This window comes from Lissotriton helveticus, chromosome 11 (assembly GCF_964261635.1).
Source record: "Lissotriton helveticus chromosome 11, aLisHel1.1, whole genome shotgun sequence".
Lineage (NCBI taxonomy): Eukaryota > Metazoa > Chordata > Amphibia > Caudata > Salamandridae > Lissotriton > Lissotriton helveticus.
In genome coordinates, this window is record NC_136072.1 from 39,450,279 (window position 1) to 39,465,133 (window position 14,855).

At 44.0% G+C, this 14,855-nt stretch overlaps 11 non-coding genes across 11 annotated transcripts; all 11 read left to right on the forward strand.

The window, feature by feature from the left end:
* The first annotated feature begins 41 nt into the window (after positions 1 to 41).
* TRNAG-UCC (transfer RNA glycine (anticodon UCC)) lies at positions 42 to 113 on the forward strand. Its single transcript has one exon. It is a non-coding gene; the product is annotated as a tRNA-Gly (tRNA).
* An 899-nt stretch (positions 114 to 1,012) lies between these two features.
* Positions 1,013 to 1,084, forward strand: TRNAG-UCC (transfer RNA glycine (anticodon UCC)). Its single transcript has one exon. It is a non-coding gene; the product is annotated as a tRNA-Gly (tRNA).
* A 1,501-nt stretch (positions 1,085 to 2,585) lies between these two features.
* On the forward strand, positions 2,586 to 2,657 carry TRNAG-UCC (transfer RNA glycine (anticodon UCC)). Its single transcript has one exon. It is a non-coding gene; the product is annotated as a tRNA-Gly (tRNA).
* An 899-nt stretch (positions 2,658 to 3,556) lies between these two features.
* Positions 3,557 to 3,628, forward strand: TRNAG-UCC (transfer RNA glycine (anticodon UCC)). The gene has a single exon. It is a non-coding gene; the product is annotated as a tRNA-Gly (tRNA).
* Positions 3,629 to 5,140: 1,512 nt separating this feature from the next.
* Positions 5,141 to 5,212, forward strand: TRNAG-UCC (transfer RNA glycine (anticodon UCC)). The gene has a single exon. It is a non-coding gene; the product is annotated as a tRNA-Gly (tRNA).
* An 899-nt stretch (positions 5,213 to 6,111) lies between these two features.
* TRNAG-UCC (transfer RNA glycine (anticodon UCC)) lies at positions 6,112 to 6,183 on the forward strand. Its single transcript has one exon. It is a non-coding gene; the product is annotated as a tRNA-Gly (tRNA).
* Positions 6,184 to 7,695: 1,512 nt separating this feature from the next.
* TRNAG-UCC (transfer RNA glycine (anticodon UCC)) lies at positions 7,696 to 7,767 on the forward strand. The gene has a single exon. It is a non-coding gene; the product is annotated as a tRNA-Gly (tRNA).
* Positions 7,768 to 8,666: 899 nt separating this feature from the next.
* TRNAG-UCC (transfer RNA glycine (anticodon UCC)) lies at positions 8,667 to 8,738 on the forward strand. Its single transcript has one exon. It is a non-coding gene; the product is annotated as a tRNA-Gly (tRNA).
* A 1,512-nt stretch (positions 8,739 to 10,250) lies between these two features.
* Positions 10,251 to 10,322, forward strand: TRNAG-UCC (transfer RNA glycine (anticodon UCC)). Its single transcript has one exon. It is a non-coding gene; the product is annotated as a tRNA-Gly (tRNA).
* Positions 10,323 to 11,221: 899 nt separating this feature from the next.
* Positions 11,222 to 11,293, forward strand: TRNAG-UCC (transfer RNA glycine (anticodon UCC)). Its single transcript has one exon. It is a non-coding gene; the product is annotated as a tRNA-Gly (tRNA).
* Positions 11,294 to 12,795: 1,502 nt separating this feature from the next.
* TRNAG-UCC (transfer RNA glycine (anticodon UCC)) lies at positions 12,796 to 12,867 on the forward strand. The gene has a single exon. It is a non-coding gene; the product is annotated as a tRNA-Gly (tRNA).
* The last annotated feature ends 1,988 nt before the right edge of the window (positions 12,868 to 14,855 follow it).

A 14,855-nucleotide genomic window follows, 5' to 3' on the forward strand; every position in this document is an offset into this window, starting at 1 on the left:
AGGGTCGTAATGTTTAGAACCGAGAGCATACAGATCATAGGGCGTTGGTGGTATAGTGGTGAGCATAGCTGCCTTCCAAGCAGTTGACCCGGGTTCGATTCCCGGCCAACGCAGTACAAATACTTATATATTCTGCAAGCTGGATATATTTTAATGCAATATGTCACAAAATGGAAATATCATGAACAGATTAATCAGCCAGATATAAAAAAATAAACAAATACGTAGGCAAACATCTCGATCGCCCCTTCTGCTATATTCATTGCCCTAATATATGATAAGTTCCATAAAGCAGAGTCACCACTCACATGTGCTGGTAATAAATATGTTACAGTGGGCAGACAATGAAAGGGCTGAGGCCCGACCAGACATTATAACTCCAGCATCTCTATGTTAAAAAGCATTTCTAGGCAATATCTAGCCTCTGAAAAAAATATGCAAGATCCACCGATAAATCTGGCAAAAGTCACTAACATTTTGGGCATACTTGTGCTCTCACCTGAATGTAGCGCCACCTTGTAGCCATCGGAGGTAACTGCAGCTCACAAAATGTTTCATAAGAGGGCAAGTTGAGAGGAATCCAAGAGGCAGATGTCCATAGAAAGAGCCTCTGACTACAGCAGGAAGGTTGGATGCTTCAAATTTGCATAGTTTCCTGTCCAACGTCCTCTCACGTCCCGAACGCCCACGTCACTCCACTGAATGCTCCTCATCTGCATAAAGAGAACACTTTCACAGAGGAGCAGAGTGGCGCAGCGGAAGCGTGCTGGGCCCATAACCCAGAGGTCGATGGATCGAAACCATCCTCTGCTAAATTTGCTTTATTTTCCTTCCAAGGACCAAGCTGTCATTTCCACGCTGCCAGAAAGGAAAAGCGCAAGCTTTTGCCAGCTATGTGAGAAAAGACTTCTCAACTATCTGTGTCTGCTGAAATACAAGAGAGGGATCGTCAAAGGATCCACCCTTTACTTTGAAAGTAAAGAGACACAATAATAAGCATAAATGACAGAGGGCGTTGGTGGTATAGTGGTGAGCATAGCTGCCTTCCATGCAGTTGACCCGGGTTCGATTCCCGGCCAACGCAGTGCAAATACTTATGTATTCTGCAAGCAGGATATATTTTAGTTCAACATGTCACAAAATGGAAATATCATGAACAGATTAATCAGCCATATATATAGAAATTAAAAAATACGTAGGCAAACATCTCAATCGCCCCTTCTGCTATATTCATTGTCCTAATATATGATAAGTTTCATAAAGCAGAGTCGCCATTCACATGTGCTGGTAATAAATATGTTATTTTGGGCAGGCAATGAAAGGGCTGAGGCCCGACCAGACATTATACCTCCAGCATCTCTATGTTAAAAAGCATTTCTAGGCAATTTCTAGCCTCTGAAAAAAATATGCAAGACCCACCGATAAATCTGGCCAAAGTCCGTAACATTTTTGCATACTTGTGCTCTGACCTGAATGTAGCGCCACCTCGTAGCTGTCGAAGGTAACTGCAGCTCACAAAATGTTTTATCAGAAGGCAAGTTGAGAGGAATCCAAGAGGCAGATGTCCATGGAAAGAGCCTCTCACTGCAGCAGGAAGGTTGGATGCTTGAAATTTGCATAGTTTCCTGTCCAACGTCCCGAACGCTCCCAAACGCTCAAAAGCCTCGCCCTCACCGGGTAGATCTCTGGCTCCCAGGTAAAGCCAAATCCTGAGCATGTTAGCGCTAGTATCACAGAGAGAGATATAGAGGGTTCAAGAGCTGCTGTCTTGATAAATGTTTGAAACGGCTAGTGCCTGAGAGTGTCTGGCTTTCAGTTATGACTGATTGTGAGAGGGGAAGATTAAGTTTTTCTGCACCCAGCATGCCTTGCGATATACTTAGGCAAATGAGGTGAGAGCCCGACCAATCCCACTCTACTCTGCTGAATGCTCCTTATTTGCATAAAGAGAACACTTTCACAACGGAGCAGAGTGGCGCAGCGGAAGCGTGCTGGGCCCATAACCCAGAGGTCGATGGATCGAAACCATCCTCTGCTAATTTTGCTTGATTTTTCTTCCAAGGACCAAGCTGTCATTCCCAGGCTGCCAGCAAGTAAAAGCGCAAGCTTTTGCCAGCTATGTGAGAAAAGACTTCTCAACTATCTGTGTCTGCTGAAATACAAGAGAGGGATCGTAAAAGGATCCACCCTGTACTTTGAAAGTAAAGACACACAATAATAAGCATAAATGACTGGTGGGACCTTCAAACACTTTTCTGGGCATGCTTTGAATTTCATTCTTCCCTTTTAGTTGTGCTATTATCTATCTCCTGGGCATTTCCTGGAATGTTCTCTCTTTCTCTTCCCTGCTTTGCTTCCCATGCTGCATCTATATGTTCATATCTATTATTTGTACTACTGCTTTCCATTCTTCTCTTCCGCACAGCTTTGACCTTGGTTTCAATCCCAGTTCCTTACCCTCTGCTAAAAACTTTCTACTGCTTTTCATGTTGGTATCTAAACCAAATGCACCGTTGAAGCTGGTGCAAGATAGACATTGCACTCAGGGTCGTAATGTTTAGAACCGAGAGCATACAGATCATAGGGCATTGGTGGTATAGTGGTGAGCATAGCTGCCTTCCAAGCAGTTGACCCGGGTTCGATTCCCGGCCAACGCAGTACAAATACTTATATATTCTGCAAGCTGGATATATTTTAATGCAATATGTCACAAAATGGAAATATCATGAACAGATTAATCAGCCAGATATAAAAAAATAAACAAATACGTAGGCAAACATCTCGATCGCCCCTTCTGCTATATTCATTGCCCTAATATATGATAAGTTCCATAAAGCAGAGTCACCACTCACATGTGCTGGTAATAAATATGTTACAGTGGGCAGACAATGAAAGGGCTGAGGCCCGACCAGACATTATAACTCCAGCATCTCTATGTTAAAAAGCATTTCTAGGCAATATCTAGCCTCTGAAAAAAATATGCAAGATCCACCGATAAATCTGGCAAAAGTCACTAACATTTTGGGCATACTTGTGCTCTCACCTGAATGTAGCGCCACCTTGTAGCCATCGGAGGTAACTGCAGCTCACAAAATGTTTCATAAGAGGGCAAGTTGAGAGGAATCCAAGAGGCAGATGTCCATAGAAAGAGCCTCTGACTACAGCAGGAAGGTTGGATGCTTCAAATTTGCATAGTTTCCTGTCCAACGTCCTCTCACGTCCCGAACGCCCACGTCACTCCACTGAATGCTCCTCATCTGCATAAAGAGAACACTTTCACAGAGGAGCAGAGTGGCGCAGCGGAAGCGTGCTGGGCCCATAACCCAGAGGTCGATGGATCGAAACCATCCTCTGCTAAATTTGCTTTATTTTCCTTCCAAGGACCAAGCTGTCATTTCCACGCTGCCAGAAAGGAAAAGCGCAAGCTTGCGCCAGCTATGTGAGAAAAGACTTCTCAACTATCTGTGTCTGCTGAAATACAAGAGAGGGATCGTCAAAGGATCCACCCTTTACTTTGAAAGTAAAGAGACACAATAATAAGCATAAATGACAGAGGGCGTTGGTGGTATAGTGGTGAGCATAGCTGCCTTCCATGCAGTTGACCCGGGTTCGATTCCCGGCCAACGCAGTGCAAATACTTATGTATTCTGCAAGCAGGATATATTTTAGTTCAACATGTCACAAAATGGAAATATCATGAACAGATTAATCAGCCATATATATAGAAATTAAAAAATACGTAGGCAAACATCTCAATCGCCCCTTCTGCTATATTCATTGTCCTAATATATGATAAGTTTCATAAAGCAGAGTCGCCATTCACATGTGCTGGTAATAAATATGTTATTTTGGGCAGGCAATGAAAGGGCTGAGGCCCGACCAGACATTATACCTCCAGCATCTCTATGTTAAAAAGCATTTCTAGGCAATTTCTAGCCTCTGAAAAAAATATGCAAGACCCACCGATAAATCTGGCCAAAGTCCGTAACATTTTTGCATACTTGTGCTCTGACCTGAATGTAGCGCCACCTCGTAGCTGTCGAAGGTAACTGCAGCTCACAAAATGTTTTATCAGAAGGCAAGTTGAGAGGAATCCAAGAGGCAGATGTCCATGGAAAGAGCCTCTCACTGCAGCAGGAAGGTTGGATGCTTGAAATTTGCATAGTTTCCTGTCCAACGTCCCGAACGCTCCCAAACGCTCAAAAGCCTCACACCGGGCAAGCCCTCACCGGGTAGATCTCTGGCTCCCAGGTAAAGCCAAATCCTGAGCATGTTAGCGCTAGTATCACAGAGAGAGATATAGAGGGTTCAAGAGCTGCTGTCTTGATAAATGTTTGAAACGGCTAGTGCCTGAGAGTGTCTGGCTTTCAGTTATGACTGATTGTGAGAGGGGAAGATTAAGTTTTTCTGCACCCAGCATGCCTTGCGATATACTTAGGCAAATGAGGTGAGAGCCCGACCAATCCCACTCTACTCTGCTGAATGCTCCTTATTTGCATAAAGAGAACACTTTCACAACGGAGCAGAGTGGCGCAGCGGAAGCGTGCTGGGCCCATAACCCAGAGGTCGATGGATCGAAACCATCCTCTGCTAATTTTGCTTGATTTTTCTTCCAAGGACCAAGCTGTCATTCCCAGGCTGCCAGCAAGTAAAAGCGCAAGCTTTTGCCAGCTATGTGAGAAAAGACTTCTCAACTATCTGTGTCTGCTGAAATACAAGAGAGGGATCGTAAAAGGATCCACCCTGTACTTTGAAAGTAAAGACACACAATAATAAGCATAAATGACTGGTGGGACCTTCAAACACTTTTCTGGGCATGCTTTGAATTTCATTCTTCCCTTTTAGTTGTGCTATTATCTATCTGCTGGGCATTTCCTGGAATGTTCTCTCTTTCTCTTCCCTGCTTTGCTTCCCATGCTGCATCTATATGTTCATATCTATTATTTGTACTACTGCTTTCCATTCTTCTCTTCCGCACAGCTTTGACCTTGGTTTCAATCCCAGTTCCTTACCCTCTGCTAAAAACTTTCTACTGCTTTTCATGTTGGTATCTAAACCAAATGCACCGTTGAAGCTGGTGCAAGATAGACATTGCACTCAGGGTCGTAATGTTTAGAACCAAGAGCATACAGATCATAGGGCGTTGGTGGTATAGTGGTGAGCATAGCTGCCTTCCAAGCAGTTGACCCGGGTTCGATTCCCGGCCAACGCAGTACAAATACTTATATATTCTGCAAGCTGGATATATTTTAATGCAATATGTCACAAAATGGAAATATCATGAACAGATTAATCAGCCAGATATAAAAAAATAAACAAATACGTAGGCAAACATCTCGATCGCCCCTTCTGCTATATTCATTGCCCTAATATATGATAAGTTCCATAAAGCAGAGTCACCACTCACATGTGCTGGTAATAAATATGTTACAGTGGGCAGACAATGAAAGGGCTGAGGCCCGACCAGACATTATAACTCCAGCATCTCTATGTTAAAAAGCATTTCTAGGCAATATCTAGCCTCTGAAAAAAATATGCAAGATCCACCGATAAATCTGGCAAAAGTCACTAACATTTTGGGCATACTTGTGCTCTCACCTGAATGTAGCGCCACCTTGTAGCCATCGGAGGTAACTGCAGCTCACAAAATGTTTCATAAGAGGGCAAGTTGAGAGGAATCCAAGAGGCAGATGTCCATAGAAAGAGCCTCTGACTACAGCAGGAAGGTTGGATGCTTCAAATTTGCATAGTTTCCTGTCCAACGTCCTCTCACGTCCCGAACGCCCACGTCACTCCACTGAATGCTCCTCATCTGCATAAAGAGAACACTTTCACAGAGGAGCAGAGTGGCGCAGCGGAAGCGTGCTGGGCCCATAACCCAGAGGTCGATGGATCGAAACCATCCTCTGCTAAATTTGCTTTATTTTCCTTCCAAGGACCAAGCTGTCATTTCCACGCTGCCAGAAAGGAAAAGCGCAAGCTTGCGCCAGCTATGTGAGAAAAGACTTCTCAACTATCTGTGTCTGCTGAAATACAAGAGAGGGATCGTCAAAGGATCCACCCTTTACTTTGAAAGTAAAGAGACACAATAATAAGCATAAATGACAGAGGGCGTTGGTGGTATAGTGGTGAGCATAGCTGCCTTCCATGCAGTTGACCCGGGTTCGATTCCCGGCCAACGCAGTGCAAATACTTATGTATTCTGCAAGCAGGATATATTTTAGTTCAACATGTCACAAAATGGAAATATCATGAACAGATTAATCAGCCATATATATAGAAATTAAAAAATACGTAGGCAAACATCTCAATCGCCCCTTCTGCTATATTCATTGTCCTAATATATGATAAGTTTCATAAAGCAGAGTCGCCATTCACATGTGCTGGTAATAAATATGTTATTTTGGGCAGGCAATGAAAGGGCTGAGGCCCGACCAGACATTATACCTCCAGCATCTCTATGTTAAAAAGCATTTCTAGGCAATTTCTAGCCTCTGAAAAAAATATGCAAGACCCACCGATAAATCTGGCCAAAGTCCGTAACATTTTTGCATACTTGTGCTCTGACCTGAATGTAGCGCCACCTCGTAGCTGTCGAAGGTAACTGCAGCTCACAAAATGTTTTATCAGAAGGCAAGTTGAGAGGAATCCAAGAGGCAGATGTCCATGGAAAGAGCCTCTCACTGCAGCAGGAAGGTTGGATGCTTGAAATTTGCATAGTTTCCTGTCCAACGTCCACAACGCTCCCAAACGCTCAAAAGCCTCACACCGGGCAAGCCCTCACCGGGTAGATCTCTGGCTCCCAGGTAAAGCCAAATCCTGAGCATGTTAGCGCTAGTATCACAGAGAGAGATATAGAGGGTTCAAGAGCTGCTGTCTTGATAAATGTTTGAAACGGCTAGTGCCTGAGAGTGTCTGGCTTTCAGTTATGACTGATTGTGAGAGGGGAAGATTAAGTTTTTCTGCACCCAGCATGCCTTGCGATATACTTAGGCAAATGAGGTGAGAGCCCGACCAATCCCACTCTACTCTGCTGAATGCTCCTTATTTGCATAAAGAGAACACTTTCACAACGGAGCAGAGTGGCGCAGCGGAAGCGTGCTGGGCCCATAACCCAGAGGTCGATGGATCGAAACCATCCTCTGCTAATTTTGCTTGATTTTTCTTCCAAGGACCAAGCTGTCATTCCCAGGCTGCCAGCAAGTAAAAGCGCAAGCTTTTGCCAGCTATGTGAGAAAAGACTTCTCAACTATCTGTGTCTGCTGAAATACAAGAGAGGGATCGTAAAAGGATCCACCCTGTACTTTGAAAGTAAAGACACACAATAATAAGCATAAATGACTGGTGGGACCTTCAAACACTTTTCTGGGCATGCTTTGAATTTCATTCTTCCCTTTTAGTTGTGCTATTATCTATCTCCTGGGCATTTCCTGGAATGTTCTCTCTTTCTCTTCCCTGCTTTGCTTCCCATGCTGCATCTATATGTTCATATCTATTATTTGTACTACTGCTTTCCATTCTTCTCTTCCGCACAGCTTTGACCTTGGTTTCAATCCCAGTTCCTTACCCTCTGCTAAAAACTTTCTACTGCTTTTCATGTTGGTATCTAAACCAAATGCACCGTTGAAGCTGGTGCAAGATAGACATTGCACTCAGGGTCGTAATGTTTAGAACCGAGAGCATACAGATCATAGGGCGTTGGTGGTATAGTGGTGAGCATAGCTGCCTTCCAAGCAGTTGACCCGGGTTCGATTCCCGGTCAACGCAGTACAAATACTTATATATTCTGCAAGCTGGATATATTTTAATGCAATATGTCACAAAATGGAAATATCATGAACAGATTAATCAGCCAGATATAAAAAAATAAACAAATACGTAGGCAAACATCTCGATCGCCCCTTCTGCTATATTCATTGCCCTAATATATGATAAGTTCCATAAAGCAGAGTCACCACTCACATGTGCTGGTAATAAATATGTTACAGTGGGCAGACAATGAAAGGGCTGAGGCCCGACCAGACATTATAACTCCAGCATCTCTATGTTAAAAAGCATTTCTAGGCAATATCTAGCCTCTGAAAAAAATATGCAAGATCCACCGATAAATCTGGCAAAAGTCACTAACATTTTGGGCATACTTGTGCTCTCACCTGAATGTAGCGCCACCTTGTAGCCATCGGAGGTAACTGCAGCTCACAAAATGTTTCATAAGAGGGCAAGTTGAGAGGAATCCAAGAGGCAGATGTCCATAGAAAGAGCCTCTGACTACAGCAGGAAGGTTGGATGCTTCAAATTTGCATAGTTTCCTGTCCAACGTCCTCTCACGTCCCGAACGCCCACGTCACTCCACTGAATGCTCCTCATCTGCATAAAGAGAACACTTTCACAGAGGAGCAGAGTGGAGCAGCGGAAGCGTGCTGGGCCCATAACCCAGAGGTCGATGGATCGAAACCATCCTCTGCTAAATTTGCTTTATTTTCCTTCCAAGGACCAAGCTGTCATTTCCACGCTGCCAGAAAGGAAAAGTGCAAGCTTGCGCCAGCTATGTGAGAAAAGACTTCTCAACTATCTGTGTCTGCTGAAATACAAGAGAGGGATCGTCAAAGGATCCACCCTTTACTTTGAAAGTAAAGAGACACAATAATAAGCATAAATGACAGAGGGCGTTGGTGGTATAGTGGTGAGCATAGCTGCCTTCCATGCAGTTGACCCGGGTTCGATTCCCGGCCAACGCAGTGCAAATACTTATGTATTCTGCAAGCAGGATATATTTTAGTTCAACATGTCACAAAATGGAAATATCATGAACAGATTAATCAGCCATATATATAGAAATTAAAAAATACGTAGGCAAACATCTCAATCGCCCCTTCTGCTATATTCATTGTCCTAATATATGATAAGTTTCATAAAGCAGAGTCGCCATTCACATGTGCTGGTAATAAATATGTTATTTTGGGCAGGCAATGAAAGGGCTGAGGCCCGACCAGACATTATACCTCCAGCATCTCTATGTTAAAAAGCATTTCTAGGCAATTTCTAGCCTCTGAAAAAAATATGCAAGACCCACCGATAAATCTGGCCAAAGTCCGTAACATTTTTGCATACTTGTGCTCTGACCTGAATGTAGCGCCACCTCGTAGCTGTCGAAGGTAACTGCAGCTGACAAAATGTTTTATCAGAAGGCAAGTTGAGAGGAATCCAAGAGGCAGATGTCCATGGAAAGAGCCTCTCACTGCAGCAGGAAGGTTGGATGCTTGAAATTTGCATAGTTTCCTGTCCAACGTCCCGAACGCTCCCAAACGCTCAAAAGCCTCACACAAGGCAAGCCCTCACCGGGTAGATCTCTGGCTCCCAGGTAAAGCCAAATCCTGAGCATGTTAGCGCTAGTATCACAGAGAGAGATATAGAGGGTTCAAGAGCTGCTGTCTTGATAAATGTTTGAAACGGCTAGTGCCTGAGAGTGTCTGGCTTTCAGTTATGACTGATTGTGAGAGGGGAAGATTACGTTTTTCTGCACCCAGCATGCCTTGCGATATACTTAGGCAAATGAGGTGAGAGCCCGACCAATCCCACTCTACTCTGCTGAATGCTCCTTATTTGCATAAAGAGAGCACTTTCACAACGGAGCAGAGTGGCGCAGCGGAAGCGTGCTGGGCCCATAACCCAGAGGTCGATGGATCGAAACCATCCTCTGCTAATTTTGCTTGATTTTTCTTCCAAGGACCAAGCTGTCATTCCCAGGCTGCCAGCAAGTAAAAGCGCAAGCTTTTGCCAGCTATGTGAGAAAAGACTTCTCAACTATCTGTGTCTGCTGAAATACAAGAGAGGGATCGTAAAAGGATCCACCCTGTACTTTGAAAGTAAAGACACACAATAATAAGCATAAATGACTGGTGGGACCTTCAAACACTTTTCTGGGCATGCTTTGAATTTCATTCTTCCCTTTTAGTTGTGCTATTATCTATCTCCTGGGCATTTCCTGGAATGTTCTCTCTTTCTCTTCCCTGCTTTGCTTCCCATGCTGCATCTATATGTTCATATCTATTATTTGTACTACTGCTTTCCATTCTTCTCTTCCGCACAGCTTTGACCTTGGTTTCAATCCCAGTTCCTTACCCTCTGCTAAAAACTTTCTACTGCTTTTCATGTTGGTATCTAAACCAAATGCACCGTTGAAGCTGGTGCAAGATAGACATTGCACTCAGGGTCGTAATGTTTAGAACCGAGAGCATACAGATCATAGGGCGTTGGTGGTATAGTGGTGAGCATAGCTGCCTTCCAAGCAGTTGACCCGGGTTCGATTCCCGGCCAACGCAGTACAAATACTTATATATTCTGCAAGCTGGATATATTTTAATGCAATATGTCACAAAATGGAAATATCATGAACAGATTAATCAGCCAGATATAAAAAAATAAACAAATACGTAGGCAAACATCTCGATCGCCCCTTCTGCTATATTCATTGCCCTAATATATGATAAGTTCCATAAAGCAGAGTCACCACTCACATGTGCTGGTAATAAATATGTTACAGTGGGCAGACAATGAAAGGGCTGAGGCCCGACCAGACATTATAACTCCAGCATCTCTATGTTAAAAAGCATTTCTAGGCAATATCTAGCCTCTGAAAAAAATATGCAAGATCCACCGATAAATCTGGCAAAAGTCACTAACATTTTGGGCATACTTGTGCTCTCACCTGAATGTAGCGCCACCTTGTAGCCATCGGAGGTAACTGCAGCTCACAAAATGTTTCATAAGAGGGCAAGTTGAGAGGAATCCAAGAGGCAGATGTCCATAGAAAGAGCCTCTGACTACAGCAGGAAGGTTGGATGCTTCAAATTTGCATAGTTTCCTGTCCAACGTCCTCTCACGTCCCGAACGCCCACGTCACTCCACTGAATGCTCCTCATCTGCATAAAGAGAACACTTTCACAGAGGAGCAGAGTGGCGCAGCGGAAGCGTGCTGGGCCTATAACCCAGAAGTCGATGGATCGAAACCATCCTCTGCTAAATTTGCTTTATTTTCCTTCCAAGGACCAAGCTGTCATTTCCACGCTGCCAGAAAGGAAAAGCGCAAGCTTGCGCCAGCTATGTGAGAAAAGACTTCTCAACTATCTGTGTCTGCTGAAATACAAGAGAGGGATCGTCAAAGGATCCACCCTTTACTTTGAAAGTAAAGAGACACAATAATAAGCATAAATGACAGAGGGCGTTGGTGGTATAGTGGTGAGCATAGCTGCCTTCCATGCAGTTGACCCGGGTTCGATTCCCGGCCAACGCAGTGCAAATACTTATGTATTCTGCAAGCAGGATATATTTTAGTTCAACATGTCACAAAATGGAAATATCATGAACAGATTAATCAGCCATATATATAGAAATTAAAAAATACGTAGGCAAACATCTCAATCGCCCCTTCTGCTATATTCATTGTCCTAATATATGATAAGTTTCATAAAGCAGAGTCGCCATTCACATGTGCTGGTAATAAATATGTTATTTTGGGCAGGCAATGAAAGGGCTGAGGCCCGACCAGACATTATACCTCCAGCATCTCTATGTTAAAAAGCATTTCTAGGCAATTTCTAGCCTCTGAAAAAAATATGCAAGACCCACCGATAAATCTGGCCAATGTCCGTAACATTTTTGCATACTTGTGCTCTGACCTGAATGTAGCGCCACCTCGTAGCTGTCGAAGGTAACTGCAGCTCACAAAATGTTTTATCAGAAGGCAAGTTGAGAGGAATCCAAGAGGCAGATGTCCATGGAAAGAGCCTCTCACTGAAGCAGGAAGGTTGGATGCTTGAAATTTGCATAGTTTCCTGTCCAACGTCCCGAACGCTCAAAAGCCTCACACCGGGCAAGCCCTCACCGGGTAGATCTCTGGCTCCCAGGTAAAGCCAAATCCTGAGCATGTTAGCGCTAGTATCACAGAGAGAGATATAGAGGGTTCAAGAGCTGCTGTCTTGATAAATGTTTGAAACGGCTAGTGCCTGAGAGTGTCTGGCTTTCAGTTATGACTGATTGTGAGAGGGGAAGATTAAGTTTTTCTGCAGCCAGCATGCCTTGCGATATACTTAGGCAAATGAGGTGAGAGCCCGACCAATCCCACTCTACTCTGCTGAATGCTCCTTATTTGCATAAAGAGAGCACTTTCACAACGGAGCAGAGTGGCGCAGCGGAAGCGTGCTGGGCCCATAACCCAGAGGTCGATGGATCGAAACCATCCTCTGCTAATTTTGCTTGATTTTTCTTCCAAGGACCAAGCTGTCATTCCCAGGCTGCCAGCAAGTAAAAGCGCAAGCTTTTGCCAGCTATGTGAGAAAAGACTTCTCAACTATCTGTGTCTGCTGAAATACAAGAGAGGGATCGTAAAAGGATCCACCCTGTACTTTGAAAGTAAAGACACACAATAATAAGCATAAATGACTGGTGGGACCTTCAAACACTTTTCTGGGCATGCTTTGAATTTCATTCTTCCCTTTTAGTTGTGCTATTATCTATCTCCTGGGCATTTCCTGGAATGTTCTCTCTTCCTCTTCCCTGCTTTGCTTCCCATGCTGCATCTATATGTTCATATCTATTATTTGTACTACTGCTTTCCATTCTTCTCTTCCGCACAGCTTTGACCTTGGTTTCAATCCCAGTTCCTTACCCTCTGCTAAAAACTTTCTACTGCTTTTCATGTTGGTATCTAAACCAAATGCACCGTTGAAGCTGGTGCAAGATAGACATTGCACTCAGGGTCGTAATGTTTAGAACCGAGAGCATACAGATCATAGGGCGTTGGTGGTATAGTGGTGAGCATAGCTGCCTTCCAAGCAGTTGACCCGGGTTCGATTCCCGGCCAACGCAGTACAAATACTTATATATTCTGCAAGCTGGATATATTTTAATGCAATATGTCACAAAATGGAAATATCATGAACAGATTAATCAGCCAGATATAAAAAAATAAACAAATACGTAGGCAAACATCTCGATCGCCCCTTCTGCTATATTCATTGCCCTAATATATGATAAGTTCCATAAAGCAGAGTCACCACTCACATGTGCTGGTAATAAATATGTTACAGTGGGCAGACAATGAAAGGGCTGAGGCCCGACCAGACATTATAACTCCAGCATCTCTATGTTAAAAAGCATTTCTAGGCAATATCTAGCCTCTGAAAAAAATATGCAAGATCCACCGATAAATCTGGCAAAAGTCACTAACATTTTGGGCATACTTGTGCTCTCACCTGAATGTAGCGCCACCTTGTAGCCATCGGAGGTAACTGCAGCTCACAAAATGTTTCATAAGAGGGCAAGTTGAGAGGAATCCAAGAGGCAGATGTCCATAGAAAGAGCCTCTGACTACAGCAGGAAGGTTGGATGCTTCAAATTTGCATAGTTTCCTGTCCAACGTCCTCTCACGTCCCGAACGCCCACGTCACTCCACTGAATGCTCCTCATCTGCATAAAGAGAACACTTTCACAGAGGAGCAGAGTGGCGCAGCGGAAGCGTGCTGGGCCCATAACCCAGAGGTCGATGGATCGAAACCATCCTCTGATAAATTTGCTTTATTTTCCTTCCAAGGACCAAGCTGTCATTTCCACGCTGCCAGAAAGGAAAAGCGCAAGCTTGCGCCAGCTATGTGAGAAAAGACTTCTCAACTATCTGTGTCTGCTGAAATACAAGAGAGGGATCGTCAAAGGATCCACCCTTTACTTTGAAAGTAAAGAGACACAATAATAAGCATAAATGACAGAGGGCGTTGGTGATATAGTGGTGAGCATAGCTGCCTTCCATACAGTTGACCCGGGTTCGATTCCCGGCCAACGCAGTGCAAATACTTATGTATTCTGCAAGCAGGATATATTTTAGTTCAACATGTCACAAAATGGAAATATCATGAACAGATTAATCAGCCATATATATAGAAATAAAAAAATACGTAGGCAAACATCTCAATCGCCCCTTCTGCTATATTCATTGTCCTAATATATGATAAGTTTCATAAAGCAGAGTCGCCATTCACATGTGCTGGTAATAAATATGTTATTTTGGGCAGGCAATGAAAGGGCTGAGGCCCGACCAGACATTATACCTCCAGCATCTCTATGTTAAAAAGCATTTCTAGGCAATTTCTAGCCTCTGAAAAAAATATGCAAGACCCACCGATAAATCTGGCCAAAGTCCGTAACATTTTTGCATACTTGTGCTCTGACCTGAATGTAGCGCCACCTCGTAGCTGTCGAAGGTAACTGCAGCTCACAAAATGTTTTATCAGAAGGCAAGTTGAGAGGAATCCAAGAGGCAGATGTCCATGGAAAGAGCCTCTCACTGCAGCAGGAAGGTTGGATGCTTGAAATTTGCATAGTTTCCTGTCCAACGTCCCGAACGCTCCCAAACGCTCAAAAGCCTCACACCGGGCAAGCCCTCACCGGGTAGATCTCTGGCTCCCATGTAAAGCCAAATCCTGAGCATGTTAGCGCTAGTATCACAGAGAGAGATATAGAGGGTTCAAGAGTTGCTGTCTTGATAAATGTTTGAAACGGCTAGTGCCTGAGAGTGTCTGGCTTTCAGTTATGACTGATTGTGAGAGGGGAAGATTAAGTTTTTCTGCACCCAGCATGCCTTGCGATATACTTAGGCAAATGAGGTGAGAGCCCGACCAATCCCACTCTACTCTGCTGAATGCTCCTTATTTGCATAAAGAGAGCACTTTCACAACGGAGCAGAGTGGCGCAGCGGAAGCGTGCTGGGCCCATAACCCAGAGGTCGATGGATCGAAACCATCCTCTGCTAATTTTGCTTGATTTTTCTTCCAAGGACCAAGCTGTCATTCCCAGGCTGCCAG